The sequence below is a fragment of the Triturus cristatus genome, chromosome 7, assembly GCF_964204655.1.
Source record: "Triturus cristatus chromosome 7, aTriCri1.1, whole genome shotgun sequence".
Classification (NCBI taxonomy): Eukaryota; Metazoa; Chordata; class Amphibia; order Caudata; family Salamandridae; genus Triturus; species Triturus cristatus.
Window position 1 is genome coordinate 1,862,035,767 of NC_140590.1, and position 19,888 is coordinate 1,862,055,654.

At 44.4% G+C, this 19,888-nt stretch overlaps 1 long non-coding RNA gene across 1 annotated transcript in view; it reads right to left on the reverse strand.

Annotated features, from left to right (window-relative positions):
- LOC146813510 (uncharacterized) overlaps positions 1–19,686 on the reverse strand; it is a 40,635-nt gene extending 20,949 nt beyond the window's left edge. Inside the window, exons 1-2 of the long non-coding RNA XR_014966990.1 lie at positions 19,495–19,686; positions 15,545–15,883 (exon numbers count right to left, since the gene is read on the reverse strand). This is a non-coding gene — a long non-coding RNA (uncharacterized LOC146813510). The remainder of the gene's footprint in view (positions 1–15,544; positions 15,884–19,494) is intronic.
- Positions 19,687–19,888: the final 202 nt, after the last annotated feature.

Consider the following 19,888-nt stretch of genomic DNA (forward strand, 5'->3'; position numbering starts at 1 on the left):
TCATGTATAAAATGGCCAGATTCGGTGCAAAAACTGCTCCCATGGATGTTCCCTTGGTTTGTTGGTAATAATGGCCATCAAATAAAAAGAAATTTCTGGTGAGGCAGATCTCTAGAAGTTGTAAAATGAAAACAGTTGGAACAGCGTGTGGTCTGGTGCGGCTATCTAGAGTTTGCTCAATGATAAGTAGTGCGTCTCGTTGGGGGATGTTTGTGTATAGTGATTCCACATCTAAGGTGCAGAGTGTGTCGGTTGATGGATTGAAACTATGATTTTCTACTAGGGTGATCATCTGCATACTGTCTCTAACATAGTATGGAGTGGATGGGACAAAATTTTTAATGAAGTAGTCCACATATAGACCCAGTGGCTCTAGGATAGACCCGCAGCCTGATACAATGGGCCGTCCGGGTGGATTTGAACTGTCCTTGTGGATCTTAGGTAGAGTATAAATGACTGGTATGCGTGGAGCCTTGGCATTAAGAAAATCATACTCATGTTTGGAAAGGAAGCCTTCTTCCAGACCTGATTTTGTTGTCTGCTGTATAATTTGTTTAAGTTCATTTGTAGGATTGGTGGGGAGTTTGCAATAGTGATCTGTATTGCCTAGTTGCCTCAGTATTTCGTTTTTATAGGTGGTGGTATCCTGTAATACTATTCCACCGCCTTTGTCGGCAGGTTTGATGACCATCATGTCATTGGCCTTGAGAGTTTGCAGTGCTGTTTTCTCTTCCAGTGCAATGTTATAAGGGATGAACTGGCGTTCTGTCGCCAGTTGAGAAAGGTCCTTTAGGACCAATTTCTCAAAAGAGGAAACCTCAGCTGGAACCATGCTTGCTGATGGGGAAAAAGTGGATGGAGGTCTCAGGGGAGTATTGGATGTTTTAGGTGGAAGAGGATTAAGTAAGAAATAACTCTGTAGTCTAATCTTCCTGAAGAACCTGAGTACTTCAGTCTGCAGGTCGAGAAAGTTGGTCCTAGTTGTGGGTACAAATGAGAGTCCCTTGCTAAGTATGGATAGTTCGTAGTCATTCAATTGATGCTTAGTAAGATTAAATATGGGGAGTAGAAGATTGGTTTGTGTCTGGTGAGAAGAATTACTACTATATAGTTCTGAGGGACAATTTAATTCGGAGGGACAATTTACCAACGGTAGTAGTTGCGTCGGGTTTGTCGTTCTCCCGGAGGGTTCTGCCAGTGAGCACGTTTCAACCCACCTCTTCTTGGAGGTTCGTTGGGGCCGCGGCCTAAAAAAGAGGGCGCTGAGGATTGTGGATTGGGGAGTGCCCTGTTCCCACTGCTAGTCCCTTCACCGGGATCTGAATTGTCTGACGAATCTACAGAAGTATCAGAAAATCCGACAAGGGTATTACCTCTGTTAAATCTCCCCCAGGGGCGATTGTAACGTTGATTGTTGTAGGACCTGTTGGTATAATAATCCTTAGTCAGGTAAGGGTAAGTACGTTCGGTGGAATAGGATTTTATGTCTTTTTTAACTTTAGTAGATTTTTTGTTCTGTTCTATTCTGTAGAATTCGTCCACTGTTTTCTGTATTTGTTCTAGCAGTTTCTTGCTGTCTGATATAGTGTCACTGGTTGTGATTTGTCTTTCAAGGTCTGTTATCTCATCCAGAGTTTTTTTGAGTTCTTCTGTCGCTGTGTCTATGCCTAGAACTAGCCAATGTCTCGAGCAGGTTGTGCTAATATAGCTAAAGTTAGTGATGTATTTCGGGATATCTGTGAAAATACCAGGTACGTTTCTAACTTGGAGGCCGGTAGGAATGATATTTGCTTTTAAGTACTCTGTAAGCATCCGTATCATAAGTTGCAACCTGACAGACTTTTTCTTGATTTTTTCCAGTTGTTCTGATAAGGTGGAACTAATTTCTTGGGGGACATTAGTAGAGTCAGTAAAGAGGGAAGGGCCTTCTAGAATTCTTTTAATGTATTCATCTGTGTAGAGTGGTGCGTGATCTGACATGACAAGGAAAGGGGAGGGAGTGGGGGGAATTTGGATATGATAGTCAGAAGGAGAGGAAAGTGACCCACTTTCAAGAAGAAGAGGGAATAAGAGCGTGAGCCCTTGCAATCCAGCGATTGCGCTTAATCAGTAAAAGAAACACAAGGGCACCCAAAGCAATAAGTCAGGGACCTTGGGAAGTAACGTATTATAAGAGACACTGGTCCCTGAAAACGAGAAATATTCGCAAAAAACAATGAATATAGCCAAAATTGGTGCTATATTATAGCCTATGTCCAGCCGGACAAGGCGACTTTAATAAGAAACAATAGTTTAGCAGTGATCAAAAGGGATGTAAGCAAAATGTTGGTGGGACACAAGCCTGTATCCTGTGGCTTACATATCAAGAGAACATAATATTTTGGAAAAACATACAGGCAATTGCAGTGATGTTTCTATGTCAGAGAATACTAGATAGTGAAACATCTTAGTATACAGCTTGTCACCTTCACCACATTCTATACACATAGATTGTTTAAGTGTAAGGTGAACCACATAGTCGACGACGTTTCGATCCTTAACGGGGGGATTTTAGGATCATCATCAGGACTAATTAGTATGAATTGCCAATTTAAGAAATGCCTGAATTTACACAATTAGTACAAAAAACGACATAAACAATGAGGCAGGGGAAAAAGATGGGGAAAAAGAAAAGGAAACATGGTGATTAACGATTAAATTAAGTTAATTATACAACATAAGACCAAATTTGTCAGAACACGGACCAGTCTCTATATGGATACAATCTAACTGAATTGTGGCGTTCAACTTCATTGACAGTAGAAAAAGAAAAAAGAATAAGTGGTGATGAACATGCTCTCAGGGTAATGCGAGCCGGAGGTAATCTACCAGCGTGTGCGGAAGACGGTGAATAAAAAATTATTAGTGCGTCACGAGGGTATCGGCGAGTGGAGCGGGGGTGTTGTGAGTGTGAAGGGAATCGTTACCTCGGGTGGAGACGAGTTACAAAAGTATGGTGATTCGTCTGGGTCCAATGACAGGAACGAGTCAAGGTTTCCGAAGGAGCGGCCTGCGGAGGAAATTCTAAACGTAAAAAACGAGGCGGGAAATGGTGAAAGGGTGGGGCGAATAAAAAGCAGGAATCATTTACCTCAAGTTTCCGAGTTTTTGAGGCAAAAATGGAAATTCGTCTTGGTTCGATGACCTGAGCGAATTTAGGGAATCCAAGAACCCTGCGAAGGAAATTCGAGTTGTAAAAAAATCGAAGCAGGAAAAGTGAGAGGGACCGTGTCTAAGGGGTGACAGGCTTACCTTGGGCAATGAAGGTACAATCAAGTCAACACGGTGATGCGGTATCTATCGAGGAAAAGGGAGAATGAGAAGGGGTCTCATACTGTGACGGCGTAGTGCGTGGCCGGCATAGAGATCGTGGCGGACATACCTCGTTACAATGAAGGAGATGCGTTCCGTGGGGGTCTGCAGGACAGCGCGGTCGGACAATCCCGGATGGGCTGTGAGGAAGGAGTTTGTTTGTGGCTATTTTGTGAGTGCAGAGAATCAGGTGATCAATCACATGGTGGTCATGTGATCGATCAAGGAAGTGAAGTGAGGGCAAGTGAAGGAGAGTTGGCGAGTTTTGAACGCCATATTGGGTGAGTGAAAAGGACTAATTTCCGTAGATGCCGAGAAAAAAGACCGATAGTGTAGCATGAATAGACAGTCAAGAAAACGAAACGAAAATGGAAAATTAAGGAAGCATCCATATTCTGTTCAAGAACATAAATAATAAATCAGTTGTTTAACACAGTCAGCGCGATTTTTCCATTAGTTCAGCTAGTGCGGAAGGCAAAGTCATAGTTTTACACATGAGCAGAGGCTCTGTGTTTGCTTCAAGTTTATAGGGAGAAGACTGTGAGATCATAGCAAGGATGTCCAATCCTCTAAGCGATTTAATCCTTTGTGTATGCTTTCCGTCTTCAAAATCCATTTTAATTCTTCTTTGTTCAGTAATTGGGATATATCCGCACCTCTTGGTGGAATTTTAACAGCTGAAACGACTGTCCAACGAATGTCATCCTCAGTATGGCCAGCACTCTCAAAATGTTCTACCAACGGTGCATTAGGTGTTTTGCACCTCAGTCTGCTTCTGTGTTGGCAGATTCTGATCCGGATTTTTTGTGTTGTTTGACCTATGTAAATCATTCCACAGGGACATAAAATTGCATAGATGACATTACAGGTGTTACAATTGCTGAAGTGATTATGAGGTTTACGTATGGTGCCAAAAACAAACTCCTTACAATCAGCAGTGAATTCACAGACAGAGCAATTGCCACATTTGTTATGCCCAACAACTGCCGGTAAGGACCAATAATCAAGGAGTGTGCCGGTGTTTTTGGGGTCAGGGAGTGCTGCTCTGATCAGATGGTCTTTGATATTTTTGCTTCTCTTAAAAGCAAAAAGAGGTCTCTCAATGTTCAGTATTCCTGCATTCAACACACCCCAGTGTTTGAGAATACTTTTACGTACTTTATTGGAGGAGGGACAAAAAGTCGTGACGCAAACTATGCGATTCTCCCTTTTCTTAGTTTTGGGTTCCAGAAGGACATCCCTTGGGCAGTACCATGCTCTCTTCAAGGCACTACGGACCAGCTTTTTTGGGTATCCCCTAGAAGTTAGTTTACTGCTTAGCGTTTTTGCCTCCCTGAAGTAGTCCTCTTTAAGGGTGCAATTACGTCTAATCCGTAAGTATTGTGAGTAGGGAAGGGAATCTCTTAAGGCCCTAGGGTGATTGCTATTGTATTTTAACAGTGTATTTCGCTCTGTAGGTTTCCTGAAGAGGCTAGTAATCAGGTGTCCATCATCATGTGTTATGTTCAAGTCCAAAAATGGTATAGATGTGTTGTTGTGTGTGAGTGTGAATTTGAGACCTCCACAGTTATTGTTGAGCCAGTGTAGAAAATTCTCAAGCAAGGTTTCAGTGTCATGCCAAATAAAAAAGATGTCATCTATATAGCGTTTCCAGTGTGTTATTGCTGAGTGGAAGGGATTGTCTTGGACCATTATGTGATTCACCTCAAGGGCATTCATGTATAAAATGGCCAGATTCGGTGCAAAAACTGCTCCCATGGATGTTCCCTTGGTTTGTTGGTAATAATGGCCATCAAATAAAAAGAAATTTCTGGTGAGGCAGATCTCTAGAAGTTGTAAAATGAAAACAGTTGGAACAGCGTGTGGTCTGGTGCGGCTATCTAGAGTTTGCTCAATGATAAGTAGTGCGTCTCGTTGGGGGATGTTTGTGTATAGTGATTCCACATCTAAGGTGCAGAGTGTGTCGGTTGATGGATTGAAACTATGATTTTCTACTAGGGTGATCATCTGCATACTGTCTCTAACATAGTATGGAGTGGATGGGACAAAATTTTTAATGAAGTAGTCCACATATAGACCCAGTGGCTCTAGGATAGACCCGCAGCCTGATACAATGGGCCGTCCGGGTGGATTTGAACTGTCCTTGTGGATCTTAGGTAGAGTATAAATGACTGGTATGCGTGGAGCCTTGGCATTAAGAAAATCATACTCATGTTTGGAAAGGAAGCCTTCTTCCAGACCTGATTTTGTTGTCTGCTGTATAATTTGTTTAAGTTCATTTGTAGGATTGGTGGGGAGTTTGCAATAGTGATCTGTATTGCCTAGTTGCCTCAGTATTTCGTTTTTATAGGTGGTGGTATCCTGTAATACTATTCCACCGCCTTTGTCGGCAGGTTTGATGACCATCATGTCATTGGCCTTGAGAGTTTGCAGTGCTGTTTTCTCTTCCAGTGCAATGTTATAAGGGATGAACTGGCGTTCTGTCGCCAGTTGAGAAAGGTCCTTTAGGACCAATTTCTCAAAAGAGGAAACCTCAGCTGGAACCATGCTTGCTGATGGGGAAAAAGTGGATGGAGGTCTCAGGGGAGTATTGGATGTTTTAGGTGGAAGAGGATTAAGTAAGAAATAACTCTGTAGTCTAATCTTCCTGAAGAACCTGAGTACTTCAGTCTGCAGGTCGAGAAAGTTGGTCCTAGTTGTGGGTACAAATGAGAGTCCCTTGCTAAGTATGGATAGTTCGTAGTCATTCAATTGATGCTTAGTAAGATTAAATATGGGGAGTAGAAGATTGGTTTGTGTCTGGTGAGAAGAATTACTACTATATAGTTCTGAGGGACAATTTAATTCGGAGGGACAATTTACCAACGGTAGTAGTTGCGTCGGGTTTGTCGTTCTCCCGGAGGGTTCTGCCAGTGAGCACGTTTCAACCCACCTCTTCTTGGAGGTTCGTTGGGGCCGCGGCCTAAAAAAGAGGGCGCTGAGGATTGTGGATTGGGGAGTGCCCTGTTCCCACTGCTAGTCCCTTCACCGGGATCTGAATTGTCTGACGAATCTACAGAAGTATCAGAAAATCCGACAAGGGTATTACCTCTGTTAAATCTCCCCCAGGGGCGATTGTAACGTTGATTGTTGTAGGACCTGTTGGTATAATAATCCTTAGTCAGGTAAGGGTAAGTACGTTCGGTGGAATAGGATTTTATGTCTTTTTTAACTTTAGTAGATTTTTTGTTCTGTTCTATGCCGGCCACGCACTACGCCGTCACAGTATGAGACCCCTTCTCATTCTCCCTTTTCCTCGATAGATACCGCATCACCGTGTTGACTTGATTGTACCTTCATTGCCCAAGGTAAGCCTGTCACCCCTTAGACACGGTCCCTCTCACTTTTCCTGCTTCGATTTTTTACAACTCGAATTTCCTTCGCAGGGTTCTTGGATTCCCTAAATTCGCTCAGGTCATCGAACCAAGACGAATTTCCATTTTTGCCTCAAAAACTCGGAAACTCGAGGTAAATGATTCCTGCTTTTTATTCGCCCCACCCTTTCACCATTTCCCGCCTCGTTTTTTACGTTTAGAATTTCCTCCGCAGGCCGCTCCTTCGGAAACCTTGACTCGTTCCTGTCATTGGACCCAGACGAATCACCATACTTTTGTAACTCGTCTCCACCCGAGGTAACGATTCCCTTCACACTCACTATAGTAATTCTTCTCACCAGACACAAACCAATCTTCTACTCCCCATATTTAATCTTACTAAGCATCAATTGAATGACTACGAACTATCCATACTTAGCAAGGGACTCTCATTTGTACCCACAACTAGGACCAACTTTCTCGACCTGCAGACTGAAGTACTCAGGTTCTTCAGGAAGATTAGACTACAGAGTTATTTCTTACTTAATCCTCTTCCACCTAAAACATCCAATACTCCCCTGAGACCTCCATCCACTTTTTCCCCATCAGCAAGCATGGTTCCAGCTGAGGTTTCCTCTTTTGAGAAATTGGTCCTAAAGGACCTTTCTCAACTGGCGACAGAACGCCAGTTCATCCCTTATAACATTGCACTGGAAGAGAAAACAGCACTGCAAACTCTCAAGGCCAATGACATGATGGTCATCAAACCTGCCGACAAAGGCGGTGGAATAGTATTACAGGATACCACCACCTATAAAAACGAAATACTGAGGCAACTAGGCAATACAGATCACTATTGCAAACTCCCCACCAATCCTACAAATGAACTTAAACAAATTATACAGCAGACAACAAAATCAGGTCTGGAAGAAGGCTTCCTTTCCAAACATGAGTATGATTTTCTTAATGCCAAGGCTCCACGCATACCAGTCATTTATACTCTACCTAAGATCCACAAGGACAGTTCAAATCCACCCGGACGGCCCATTGTATCAGGCTGCGGGTCTATCCTAGAGCCACTGGGTCTATATGTGGACTACTTCATTAAAAATTTTGTCCCATCCACTCCATACTATGTTAGAGACAGTATGCAGATGATCACCCTAGTAGAAAATCATAGTTTCAATCCATCAACCGACACACTCTGCACCTTAGATGTGGAATCACTATACACAAACATCCCCCAACGAGACGCACTACTTATCATTGAGCAAACTCTAGATAGCCGCACCAGACCACACGCTGTTCCAACTGTTTTCATTTTACAACTTCTAGAGATCTGCCTCACCAGAAATTTCTTTTTATTTGATGGCCATTATTACCAACAAACCAAGGGAACATCCATGGGAGCAGTTTTTGCACCGAATCTGGCCATTTTATACATGAATGCCCTTGAGGTGAATCACATAATGGTCCAAGACAATCCCTTCCACTCAGCAATAACACACTGGAAACGCTATATAGATGACATCTTTTTTATTTGGCATGACACTGAAACCTTGCTTGAGAATTTTCTACACTGGCTCAACAATAACTGTGGAGGTCTCAAATTCACACTCACACACAACAACACATCTATACCATTTTTGGACTTGAACATAACACATGATGATGGACACCTGATTACTAGCCTCTTCAGGAAACCTACAGAGCGAAATACACTGTTAAAATACAATAGCAATCACCCTAGGGCCTTAAGAGATTCCCTTCCCTACTCACAATACTTACGGATTAGACGTAATTGCACCCTTAAAGAGGACTACTTCAGGGAGGCAAAAACGCTAAGCAGTAAACTAACTTCTAGGGGATACCCAAAAAAGCTGGTCCGTAGTGCCTTGAAGAGAGCATGGTACTGCCCAAGGGATGTCCTTCTGGAACCCAAAACTAAGAAAAGGGAGAATCGCATAGTTTGCGTCACGACTTTTTGTCCCTCCTCCAATAAAGTACGTAAAAGTATTCTCAAACACTGGGGTGTGTTGAATGCAGGAATACTGAACATTGAGAGACCTCTTTTTGCTTTTAAGAGAAGCAAAAATATCAAAGACCATCTGATCAGAGCAGCACTCCCTGACCCCAAAAACACCGGCACACTCCTTGATTATTGGTCCTTACCGGCAGTTGTTGGGCATAACAAATGTGGCAATTGCTCTGTCTGTGAATTCACTGCTGATTGTAAGGAGTTTGTTTTTGGCACCATACGTAAACCTCATAATCACTTCAGCAATTGTAACACCTGTAATGTCATCTATGCAATTTTATGTCCCTGTGGAATGATTTACATAGGTCAAACAACACAAAAAATCCGGATCAGAATCTGCCAACACAGAAGCAGACTGAGGTGCAAAACACCTAATGCACCGTTGGTAGAACATTTTGAGAGTGCTGGCCATACTGAGGATGACATTCGTTGGACAGTCGTTTCAGCTGTTAAAATTCCACCAAGAGGTGCGGATATATCCCAATTACTGAACAAAGAAGAATTAAAATGGATTTTGAAGACGGAAAGCATACACAAAGGATTAAATCGCTTAGAGGATTGGACATCCTTGCTATGATCTCACAGTCTTCTCCCTATAAACTTGAAGCAAACACAGAGCCTCTGCTCATGTGTAAAACTATGACTTTGCCTTCCGCACTAGCTGAACTAATGGAAAAATCGCGCTGACTGTGTTAAACAACTGATTTATTATTTATGTTCTTGAACAGAATATGGATGCTCCCTTAATTTTCCATTTTCGTTTCGTTTTCTTGACTGTCTATTCATGCTACACTATCGGTCTTTTTTCTCGGCATCTACGGAAATTAGTCCTTTTCACTCACCCAATATGGCGTTCAAAACTCGCCAACTCTCCTTCACTTGCCCTCACTTCACTTCCTTGATCGATCACATGACCACCATGTGATTGATCACCTGATTCTCTGCACTCACAAAATAGCCACAAACAAACTCCTTCCTCACAGCCCATCCGGGATTGTCCGACCGCGCTGTCCTGCAGACCCCCACGGAACGCATCTCCTTCATTGTAACGAGGTATGTCCGCCACGATCTCTATGCCGGCCACGCACTACGCCGTCACAGTATGAGACCCCTTCTCATTCTCCCTTTTCCTCGATAGATACCGCATCACCGTGTTGACTTGATTGTACCTTCATTGCCCAAGGTAAGCCTGTCACCCCTTAGACACGGTCCCTCTCACTTTTCCTGCTTCGATTTTTTACAACTCGAATTTCCTTCGCAGGGTTCTTGGATTCCCTAAATTCGCTCAGGTCATCGAACCAAGACGAATTTCCATTTTTGCCTCAAAAACTCGGAAACTCGAGGTAAATGATTCCTGCTTTTTATTCGCCCCACCCTTTCACCATTTCCCGCCTCGTTTTTTACGTTTAGAATTTCCTCCGCAGGCCGCTCCTTCGGAAACCTTGACTCGTTCCTGTCATTGGACCCAGACGAATCACCATACTTTTGTAACTCGTCTCCACCCGAGGTAACGATTCCCTTCACACTCAACACCCCCGCTCCACTCGCCGATACCCTCGTGACGCACTAATAATTTTTTATTCACCGTCTTCCGCACACGCTGGTAGATTACCTCCGGCTCGCATTACCCTGAGAGCATGTTCATCACCACTTATTCTTTTTTCTTTTTCTACTGTCAATGAAGTTGAACGCCACAATTCAGTTAGATTGTATCCATATAGAGACTGGTCCGTGTTCTGACAAATTTGGTCTTATGTTGTATAATTAACTTAATTTAATCGTTAATCACCATGTTTCCTTTTCTTTTTCCCCATCTTTTTCCCCTGCCTCATTGTTTATGTCGTTTTTTGTACTAATTGTGTAAATTCAGGCATTTCTTAAATTGGCAATTCATACTAATTAGTCCTGATGATGATCCTAAAATCCCCCCGTTAAGGATCGAAACGTCGTCGACTATGTGGTTCACCTTACACTTAAACAATCTATGTGTATAGAATGTGGTGAAGGTGACAAGCTGTATACTAAGATGTTTCACTATCTAGTATTCTCTGACATAGAAACATCACTGCAATTGCCTGTATGTTTTTCCAAAATATTATGTTCTCTTGATATGTAAGCCACAGGATACAGGCTTGTGTCCCACCAACATTTTGCTTACATCCCTTTTGATCACTGCTAAACTATTGTTTCTTATTAAAGTCGCCTTGTCCGGCTGGACATAGGCTATAATATAGCACCAATTTTGGCTATATTCATTGTTTTTTGCGAATATTTCTCGTTTTCAGGGACCAGTGTCTCTTATAATAAATTAATTATGTTCCCAGCCGTTCAATTGTAGGCCTGAACTATACTGAGATTCTTGTATAATGGATAACTTGAACCTTTGCAAAACCCAATAAAGTTTGTTTAAAACATATAGTAGCGACTGGCACTGTATAACATATGCAAATATATAAAAGCCCTTGGTCTTTATTTGCTTGCAGTTACAATAATCTCTTCACATTACTCATAACCCCTTACCTTTAACCTCCGTAGCCCTCTCATACCTTTGACCCCTTGCACTTAGCCCTTTACCGTTGCACCTTTAAGCATTACCTCTGTACAATTAATACATTGGCCCCTTATACTTAACCCTGTACCAAAAAACCCTTTTAACCCCTTACCATACCCCTAAACCCTCCTCTTTTACCACTTCACTACCTTTGTACTTTTGACTCCTTACACAGTGACTTACCCCCTAACTCCTAACCCCACACCCCTTGCCCTTAATATATCCATTTACCATTAAACCTTACTCCTTTGCTATTACATTACTCTTAATCTTAATTGTTTACCGCACTACCCATTACCCCATCCTCTCATCCTTAGTCTACCCTAAAAAAAATATACATATAATATTACTTATATATTTTTCTTTATAATTGAAAAAGAAATGCCCATGTAGAACTGGCCCGACAATGAAACTAAGACAAGCGGAGTTGGGGCGTGACCACAACCAAGATGGCCGGATTCTGTCAGTGCGGTATTTTTCAGGCATCATAACATGAACTAAAGCAGTACTAGCAGTCATATAGACCCTGAAGTGGGGTGCACCAGCCGCAGACACCTCATGAGCAATTCCTGCTAGCATGTCTTGTTCCAAAATAAACCAGAAAGGGGGAGGTGGCATGGTGCTGTAATAGCCCAATATCTGATTAGGCTCCAGTGCTTCATTCACAGCATAAACAACCTTTCCAATGGACTGGCTCACCAGTGCAGCTCAATGCACATCAACTGGATAAGGTGTCGTAAGAGACACTGGGCTCCAGACAACCTGGTATCTGGCCCTACCAGATGCCCTTGAAGTGGTGAGGCGCAGTGATAAACTTTAAGACAGCAACACGACTGAGCACATTACTGGACAGAACCCTTGGCACGAGGATTTCACTCCTGTGAAGGAGGCGGCAGAAAGGTAGCTCTTGAAAAAGAGAGGATACTGTGAAGTAACTTGGTGTCCTCGGCCCTTTTGCATTTTCCTCTCTCAGAAGTAGCATGGTTAACCCATTACTGTGGAGCTATATTGCATTGTTTTGGTGACATGATCACATACTGTACTTTCGCTGTTGACCTGAACTCAATGAAATCGCTTGCTGTCTAGACTCCATGGGGAACCCTGTATTATGCTAAAGTGGTTGGATGCCAAAGGACACACTTTGCAAACTGTTCACACTGAAATTTGAGGGTTGTATCAACTGGTTCAGGACTACTCTCCCTGCTTGAGCCAACTGGGGTATAGTGACTCAACAAGGAGAGGAGATCCCTTCGACAGACTGAACAAATCTGGAAACAACACCAATCTGCAGCACATCTAAAACTTCTCCGACAGGCCAGAAATGCCTACAATAAGAAAATCCTCAACACTAAAAAAGAATTCTTCAGAACTGAACTGGAGAACGCCAAAAATCGACCTTGCAAGCTGTTCGACTTGGTCAAACACCAATCCAACAAAATAGCGAAAACCTCCAAAGAAACACCTAAACCCCTAATATAAAGCGAGGATTTCTCTTCCTTCTTTTGCGAAAAAATCTCTGCCCTTGGAATTGAACTTAAATCCGCAACCCACCACCAAAATCAAAATCTGCCAGCTCCACCTCTTCTCTCCGCGTTGTCCTGCAAAACCTCACCCAAAAACCTAGCGCACTGGTCCAACTTTAAAATCTATGACGATCAGTCTATCTCGAGAATTCTTGCCTCCTTAAAACCGAACAATCACTTTAATGATCCTCTTCCCTCTAACTGCCTAGCTGCCGCCTCTCAGGCTATCATCCCTTCCTGGACCTCAATCAACGCCTCCCTCCTACAGGGCTCAATTCCTGATTCGCTCAAGGCTGGCCAAGTTGTTCCCTTCCTGAAAAAAAAACACGCTGGACCCTGCCTCCGCTGAGAACTATAGACCCAAATCCAACATCCCACTCCTTGCCAACAGCAGCTAAGCCTACACATCAACAACTTTCACCTGCTAGATGACTTCCAATCAGGTTTCAGACCTGGACACAGCACGGAAACCACCCTCCTCCACATCGTGGAAGACGCCCTCCAAGCCCTCGACCAAGGCAAAACCTGTCTCCTAATCCTTCTAAACCTTTCCTCCGCCTTTGATACGGCTAACCACGAAATTTTCCTAGAACGCCTCAAACTCATGATGGGGTTGGATGGCACCGTCCTTGAATGGTTTAGATCCTTCCTCCAAAACCGCTCACAGAGAGTCCTCATCAACAGTGATCTATCCGCCCCCTCTCCGGTTTCTGTTGGAGTCACCCAAGGATCAACCCTCTTCAACCTTTACCTTGAACCTCTCACCGAGGTGCTTCGTGCGCCAACATATCCTACCTTATGTGCGCCGACGATACACAGGTCTACATAAAAATCTCTTCGCCCGAGGACATTTTCTCCCTAAACGAGGCCCTGAAGCTGACAGTCCATTGGCTCACCGCCAACCAGCTTAAACTCAACGCAAATAAAACTGAATTTCTTCTGATCTCCCCACCCAAACCCAATCCAGACATCCAGGAATGGATCAAGACCATCACTGCACTAAACTGCCCTCCTACCATTGTTGACTCGGCGAAATCCCTTGGAATAACCCTTGACGGCAGCCTGAATATGCATGGCCATATAAACTTGATGGCTAAAAACGGCTAGATTCCACCTGAGCTACCTAAGAGACCTAAAACCCTTCCTTGGTGTGTCCGACCTGAAAACGGCAACCCAAGCTCTAGTCATTTCCAGACTTGAATATGGATGCTCTACTCTTGCAGGGCTACCCAAGAACTCTCTGGCCCCATTGAAACCCTGCCTCAACACCGCCGCCAGACTCCTAACGGGTTCAAAAAAATTTGACCACATCTCTCCCCACCTCAAAGCTCTGAACTGGCTTCCCCTAGAGGCCAGAATACAATTTAAACTGGCCTGCATTACTCACAAAGCTCTGTACTCAAGTTCCCCTACATTTCTCGCACAAAAACTCGTGATATCCGGAGAAGCCAGAAACTCCCGATCTGCCAAAGACCTACTGCTGCAACCAGCACGCTTCCGGAAGAAAGAAACCTACAATCGGGCCTTCTCTGGGGCCGCACCATGAATCTGGAACACTCTCCCACCCGCCATCAGAAGACTTCCGTCCTTGGCACACTTTAAGAAGGAAACCAAAACCTTCTTAATGGAAAAATACCTCATCTAATGAATACTTTACAATCACCTCATCGACACCGCAGCATTATCCACGGCCTCCACGGATGATACATTTTTCTGCACTCCTGGGCAACCCCCAAGAGCTGAGACTGCGTGCCTTCTTGTATATTATACCTTCCTGCTTTAAATTTTATCCCACATGTAGTAGCTTGGACCTCAGACGGCGTGCTCCTCCTGTATAATGTAGCTTTTTTGTATATTATATCTACCTGCCTTAATTTCTATCCCACATGTAGCTTGGACTTTAGACTGCGTGCTCCTCCCGTATAATGTATCCCCATCTCTCCCAATTTGATCCCTTCCATCCTTACGCTTTGTATTCCTCCCCCTCAATCCTGTAAAGCGCTCTGATACCCTCACGGGTCTGGTTCGCGCTCTATAAAACCATAAAATAAAATAACATGACACAACACTTGCGAGACCTCCACTGGCTCCCCGTCGAGAAAAGGGTCACCTTCAAACTCCTCATCCACGCCTACAAATCCCTCTACAACACCGGACCCAAATACCTTAACGAGAGAGTATCCTTCCACGTACCCAAGAGGAACCTTTGCATCCGCAGAAACAGAACGGGCGGGAGAGCTTTGCCCTACATAGCAGCCAGGACATGGATAGAGCTCCCCATGAACATTAGACGCTCGCCAATCCTGTATTCCTTCATAGAGGAACCTCAAGACCTGGCCCTTCGACTGATCCGGAGCTGACCAACCCCACGGGTGAGTATGCACTTTATAAACCCCTGATTGATTGATTGGTTTAAAGCAGGCAATTCTCCAGGCCCAGTCTTGAAAAGACAGTAAACTGGTATGGCCTTTCTAAGGAGTTGAAGCCTTTGTCAGCATTCAGTAGGATCCAAACAGCATCAACATCAGGTGTGATGTCGTGTAGCATAGCGAAGAAAGTGTGGAGATTATGGCCACTTGACCTACCTGGAAAGAAGTCCAACCGGTCCAGAAAGGGGAATTTGTTCATAAACGGCAAAGATGCCAGGATCAATACCTAGCCAAGAATTTTATTGCTTATATTCAATAATGACAAAGCTTGAACAAGAAGCAGACTAACGGTTCCTTACCAGGCTTAAGAAGCTGTGTCACCACAGCCTTCCTGGTTGGGGCCGTTGGTGGGTAGAGCTTCCTCATACATGACCAGCAAGTAGGTGGTTGGAGTGTCTTGAACTGGTTATAAAACTTAGAAGTGAGGCCAACGAGCCCAGCAGCCCTGCCACTTGCCAGGCAATCACCTGTGTTCTTAATCTCCTCCTCAGACTAAGGTTCCAGCAAAGGGTCATCCATCCACACCAGTGCACCTAGGTAGGCGTGATTATTGTGTGGTGAAGTGCAAAGATGTAGATCGAAGTCAGTGAAGGTGTTCAGGATGTCACCAATGGCAGCAGTCCTTTCTCTTTCCAGCTCTAAAAATCAGAGATATGAAGGGGAGTTTAGTTTGAGTAACCAGGCAAGAGTCCTACCCCGCGCCTTATATTTATGAGCCAGTACGTGTTTACCCAGGAAGTTCACCTCTATCCACAGTTTCTCCCCGAACGTGACCAAGCGCTCATTCATTTTTAAAAGTGATGCAGCTGTACTTACTTGTGCATTACGGTCCTTTAGATCTCCCCTTCAAAGGAAGGTTGTGCCTGGACGGATCATAAAACCAAGGCATGTTTAGAGGTGGTGAAACCCACAAATATTTTCTTAAAGGCTTGCCTATTTTAGAACACTGGGACAAAGATCCCACAGTAATACTAAAAGATTCAACAAACGCAGATCTGATTTCAGTCCTGAAAGCTGCACCTAGCAGGACGTCCGAAGGAAAGCACCACTGGCAAGGACAGCAGTTATCAGACCCCAGACAGATCTACAGTATGACAGGTCAATGGTCTGAGGGAGTGTGCACCATAAATATCAGGAGAGAGCACTGGTCATTAGCCAATAATCTATTCAAGAATACGAATTTGGTACAAAAGAGTAATTGGGCACTATTGGCATGTCTCCTTTGCTAAGCTCAAAAACACTGGAACCATTTAGGAGCGAAGAAGGGCATTCTACAGGGGTCGAGGTGAGATTCCTGCAAAAGTGACACCACATCTATGTTATGACGGTTCAGACAGGCCACCAAAAGTCTGCCTTTCTTTGGTGTTCTAATGTCTGTATTTGCAGGCTTCTTTGGTGATGTGGGTGTTTTCCTGCTGCGATTACTCTGCGTATGCAGAAATTGCCTTGCCTCCTGCACCAGCGCTGTGAAATTTGAGAACAGGGAAAGATTGGAGCTCTGATATTGAAAAGTGTCTCGCTCCCCACCAAAATGCAAGTGCTTGGAAAAATACTCTCTAACAAACAGATCAGTGAGGAAATCTTCCATGATTGACTCATGACTCTGCACAGCTGTGCTTCAGGCAGGAAGGACAACTATCCTCACATTTGTGCATCTAGAACACGATCCGAAATCCACTTTCTTAGCCTTGATAAATGGTTAGTGTCATCTCCATATGTGGCAGAGGTTTGGAGGAAATGACGGCCACAAACCCAACCTCCGAGAGGCGTGGCTCTACTTGACCAATCCTAGTATTATGCTTGTCCAGGCATTCCTTCATTGCGTTGAAACAACCAGAAAGTAAGTCGATTTTGGCACTGATCACTTTCATGCTATTCCTTAGTTCTAAAAGGATCTAGCTGGAGTCCTGCTCTGCCTAATCTACGGCGGGGACCAGTGAGAAGTCTCCATGTTCTTGGGCTGTCCTGCCATGGGTAGCCCTCTTTTTATTATTAAATGACAGTTTGCTCAGCTTAGGATGGCATTTCCGCATTTTGATGGTACAAGAAGGCATAGGCAAAAATCAATTACATAATCTGTGGTTAGGGGAGCACACTGGTGTTGACGAAAATAAGGTATGGAGTTTGAGCTCAACTTACCAAGAAGGGCTGAGTGGATACAGTATTGTAGCTGTCGGGCATAGTGGCGGAGCACCGATTAGATCCACCCGCAACTCCACAATCACACTCTTGAATCAATGTGACAGGAAGATTTCAGCCTCACTGTGGGATAACGTATGCTGTCAGAGAAACAGCAGTCCTTAAGCAGTGTTCGCAATAAAGTCCACCTGGAGGCTTGGTGTGGCCAGGATCAGCTAGCCAGTCAGAATAGCCATGCCGCAGGAATATGGAGAGTCCATGAATGAGCAGCGGTCCACCTCTGATTGTACTGGGGGCTTAGAGGGTATTGCTCAACACCAGTGCCGGGCAACATCCTCACGAGGAGAACAAAGATGTTGGCTCCTGCTCTCCAGACACAGAGACTCGGCAAAGAGCATGTCGCCACACTCATCCCCTCCCATGGCATTGGACAGCAGCACAGACTGGGCCCAGGCACAAATGCCGCCACTGAGCTCCAGGAAACCAGTCACAGTCAGAAAGGAAATGGGACAATGTGCAGCTCTAGATGGATGATGTGCCAGGTGGCGAGAGTCTCAGAACTACATGGATATCTCGGTCAGACACTGATAACACACCAGCAAGAAGAATGTTTTTAAAGAAAATCATCTTGTGGCATTTTAGGACATAGGGGAAGAAACTGATTTCCATAAATACAGACTCTACTGGCTATCTAAAGCAAGATAGTCAAACACTAAAGACATAAGGAGGTAGTTGTGCAGCAGTGAAACCACAGGTACTGTGTGTTGAGCTGTTAGAGGGAGAGTTTGAGTAGAGATTGGTAGAATTGTGATTGCAACTTGTTTGGGTCCTCTGATATGACTTCCTCTTGCAACATTCACACCAAGAGGAATACAATTTGACTCAGAAGACCGAACAGTGTACAGAGAGACAGACCAAGAATCAACATCTCCAAATCCCATTTCACCTGTCTACGGGGCTTCAGCGGTGTGCCACTGGTAAACAACCTCTGAGGGGAGAAGCAGCTTGTAAGATCCAAGGGGCGCAGGCTTAGTAATTAAGATAGGTTTATTCTAAGAAGAGGACCCCATCCACATATGAGAAGTTACAATCAAACCAACAAGCTCTAACTGAAGTCTCTTCTACTTTGCATCATAACCTTCCATGATACAGCTTTGCATCATAGCATTCTGTGAGTCTTGGCAACCAGTGCAGAACCACAGAATGCCACACAGCTCCAGTGGAGTCTGCAGCTCTCCCCACACGGATTCGGCTTGTCTTCCACCACACATTAATTCTGTAACAATTCACTTACTGACTTTTGAGTCATGGCCCCAACATGTACTCTGAGCTCCTGCCAGCATGGTGTGAATGAACCTCTGGGGTTACAGAAGGGTTCACAAACATCATAAATTACAAGCTCCTGCAAAGTTCTCCATTTTTGGTTAATCAAAAACCTTGTTCTATACTAACATGACAGGCTCACAATCCAAGCACATTGGGAATTATGCTGAACTAAAAGGCACACGTGAAATTACTGATGTCTTAGCTATTGGTAATTTGGTGATGCATATTGGAATTTCATGAATTTAGAGTTATTCCATGTATAATGGAAAATTGCCAACTGGTGGAATCTGTTTTACCGCACTGGGGTGGACGGTAATTCCACATCACTCCCATTACTAATGTGTAAACCAAGCTGAGGTGACAGAGTTGTGAGAAATGTTCAATCTCTTGTCTTTAATGTATGCCGTACCTTGTGCTCCAACCTCCGTAGCGACAGTTTTACATTTGTTTATATCTATATACCTTTTCTTATGAATTGTGTTCTTCTTAGGCCAGCCCCAGTGTGGCATCAGAGCAGTTATCGGGCCCTGGCCATAGATGGCAAAGCCCCCCCTCCCCCTGGGGACCCCCATACTGCTCATACACACGCATCACTCTGCATCAGTGACCCACGCATGACCGGGGGAACGAGCGCCTGGCCTACAACTGCGCGGCCCTTTGAACGACTGCATTCTTGGGTCAGTGACACTAGCACAGCATCGGAGCACACCACTGCTGGCGACGAGGACTCATGAATGAGTGACTCTCACGGCAGCTCTGACAGCCCTCGGACCACAGGACTCACCGCCTCCAGCTGGGACACTCCTTCACCGGGGCCCGGGGCCGCTGATACGCCAGGGAGAGGATGATATTCAGCGGTCACTAGTTAGACATCACCAACGGAGAGCATAGTATCTGCTCCCTCTCAGAGATGGTGCAGGTGCCTGCCATCATTCTACTGCGCATGCCCAGAAGGCACGGTAAAAACACTTACCCAGACAGTGATGACGGACCAAGAGACATTGTACTGGTGCGCATGTACAGAAAACGAGATAAAAAAACACACACGCCCAGACAGTGATGACGGACCAAGAGACATTGTACTAGTGCGCATGTACAGAAAACGAGATAAAAAAAACACACGCCCAGACAGTGATGACGGACCAAGAGACATTGTACTAGTGCGCATGTACAGAAAA